Source organism: Heptranchias perlo, chromosome 42 (assembly GCF_035084215.1).
Source record: "Heptranchias perlo isolate sHepPer1 chromosome 42, sHepPer1.hap1, whole genome shotgun sequence".
Classification (NCBI taxonomy): Eukaryota; Metazoa; Chordata; class Chondrichthyes; order Hexanchiformes; family Hexanchidae; genus Heptranchias; species Heptranchias perlo.
The window spans coordinates 5,628,325-5,631,327 of NC_090366.1; the positions used below are offsets into that span (position 1 = coordinate 5,628,325).

Here is a 3,003-nt window from a genome sequence, read left to right on the forward strand (position 1 = left end):
GTATAAAGAGTGAGAGGTCTGAGTTTTATGAAAGAGCAATGAGTGGAATCCATCCCTCTGTCTGGGGACTCAATCTTAAAATTGGAGCAAAATCATTCCTTGAAGAAAACAGTGAGCACTTCAGCGCACAAAGAACGGCAGAAATTTAGAACTCTCTCCGACAAATGCCGTGGATTCTGAGTTCGTTCAAATTTTCAAGAGAGATATTCATAGATTTTTTTTAAAAATTACCAAGGGATCTGTGTCCAAGACGGGTAAATAGAGTTGAGGTACAGGTCACAAATAATCTAACTCAATGGCGCAGCAGGTTCGAGGGGCTGAATGGTCTTCTCCTGTCCCTGTGTTCCTGCAATGCTCAGCGCACGACTGGATGACAGGGAAAGGCATCAGACTCACTCCCAGACTGAAAATCGAAGGAGTTCCCCGAGGATTGTCGGCCAAACTGAGCCTCTGAAGCAAAGCTAACAGCTCCCTCTCTCCCAGTAGATCCGGAATGGATTCGTACAAAGCCCGGCTAGCTCAGTCGGGAGACCATGAGAGTTTTAATCTCAGGGCCGTGGGTTCGAGCCCCACGTTGGGCGGTTTGTGTTTTATTTCTCACAAAGGGCTCCAGGTGCAAACTCTCATCAATTGATAAAATCCAATGAAATCATCGAACACTCCACTGAGCTGTGGAAGAAAAATCATGAGCACGGTCAAACATCCAGGCCCGTCCCGATTCTAACTATCCATTCCCTCCCGGTGGGTTATAACCCTCCAGATTATCTCTTCAATTCGGGTTCATTTTTTGCTGTTATTAAATATGTTGATATTTAGAAAATGTTATGTTCAGAAAATGACAATTCTGAATCCATTGGCCTCTCTGATCCCTCCCGACCTCCCCTCACCCTCTGATTCTCCCTGAGTTCCTGATCTTCTCTGATAGACTTTGTCTCTTTCCTTCTCTGATACCCTCAGGGAGTCCATTGTCCTCTTGGATACCTTGTCAGCGCCCCTCACACTCTCTGATACCCTCTGAGTGTCCCTTTCACACTGATATGCCCGGAGCCCACTTACTCTCTGATACCGTCTGACACTCCCTTCCCCTCTCTGGGATCCCCTTACACTCTCTGATACTCTCTAACACTCCCTTCCACTCTCCGAGCCCCCTCACACTCTCTGATACTCTCTGACACTCCCTTCCACTCTCTGAGCGCCCTAACACTCTCTGATACCCTCAGATACTCCCTTCCCATCTCTGGTATCCCCTTACACTCTCTGATACCCTCTGACACTCCCTTCCCCTCTCTGAGCCCCCTCACACTCTCTGATACCCTCTGACACTCCCTTCCCCTCTCTGAGCCCCATCACACTCTCTGATGCTCTCTGATACTCCCTTCCCCTCTCTGAGCCCCCTCACACTCTCTGATACCCTCTGACACTCCCTTCCCCTCTCTGAGATCCCTGACACTCTCTGATAAACTCTGACACTCCCTTCCCCTCTCTGAGATCCCTGACACGCTCTGATAGCCTCTGACACTCGCATCCCCTCGCTGAGATCCCCTTACACTCTCTGATAGCCTCTGACACCCCTTCCCCTCTCTGAGATCCCTCCCCTCTGTGAGATCCCCTTACTCTCTCTGATACCCTCTGACACTCCCTTCCCCTCTCTGAGCCCCCTTACACTCTCTGATACCCTCTGACACTCCCTTCCCCTCTCTGAGATCCCCTTACACTCTCTGATACCCTCTGACACTCCCTTCCCCTCTCTGAGCCTCGTTACACTCTCTGATACCCTCTGACACTCGCTTCCCCTCTCTGAGATCCCCTTACTCTCTCTGATACCCTCTGACACTCCCTTCCCCTCTCTGAGCCCCCTTACTCTCTATGATACCCTCTGACACTCCCTTCCCCTCTCTGAGATCCCCTTCCCCTACTCCGGATCTCCTTTAAACTCCCTGATACATCCTCAGAAGATTTACAGATCTATCGTTCAATCTCGGGTTTCGGCAGCTCTCTCTGTTGGGAGAATCCAGAATGAGAGGGCTTAATCTTCGAAGTCGTGTGAAACCACTCAGACGATAAATCAGGAAGCACTTTATCACAGAAAGTGTAGTAGAAATCTGGAACTGTTTTCAACAAAAAGCTGTAGAAGTTGGGCCAATTCATACTTTCAAGACTGAGATCGATAGGCCTTTCCCAGAGAGGGTATCAAGGGATCTGTGTCACAGGCGGGTAAATAGAATCGATGGACAGACCACCCCTGATCTAATTAAATGGAACCGCAGGTTCGAGGGGCTGGATAATCTTCTCCTGTCTCTTTGTTCCCAAATTTCTCAGCGCGGGGCTCGATGGCCAGTTTTTTTCATCAAGTCTTAAAGGGTTCAGAAAACCCATTAATCTCCTTCTTGCCCAATGCAAAAGCGCTGGACTCAGATGATAAAGAGCAAGAAAGCCACATTTCAATCTCCAGTCAGGTATTTCAGTGCTGAAAACTCGTTTGTATGGTAATATGGCCGAGCAGTTTAAAGCACGATATTTAGGTTGTATTTGTCTGCGAAGGCAAGAGTTCAAATCCCAGCATTTTTGGCAATGCTTATTTTAATCTATTCTACTGATTGGTGTTGCCATGTGGTTCCTTCGACATGTGGTTCCAAGAGCACATGAGACGTTTAAAGCAGCACTTTATTAGCAGGAGGGAGGTTGTGGTTTTGGAGTCACAAGCTATGATTTTGATCCATCTACAAATTGTGGGATTTAACTGGAGCTTTAAACCAGCCCCTCAGGCCACTCAGACACCATACTTCCCATCCTGCACACCAAGGGCTAGTTTTACAGGAATAGAATTACCGCAAGCCAGAAAAGTACCCCTGAAGCACCAATGCTCGGACGGCATTGATGTGGTCGACATGGATTTTAGCAAGGCTTTTGACAAGGTCCTGCATGGCAGACTGGTCAGAAAAGTAAAAGCCCATGGGATCCAAGGGAAAGTGGCAAGTTGGATCCAAAATTGGCTCAGTGGCA

The 3,003-nt window shown here is 48.3% G+C and overlaps 1 non-coding gene across 1 annotated transcript; it reads left to right on the top strand.

The window, feature by feature from the left end:
• Positions 1 to 508: 508 nt before the first annotated feature.
• trnak-uuu (transfer RNA lysine (anticodon UUU)) lies at positions 509 to 581 on the top strand. Its single transcript has one exon. It is a non-coding gene; the product is annotated as a tRNA-Lys (tRNA).
• Positions 582 to 3,003: the final 2,422 nt, after the last annotated feature.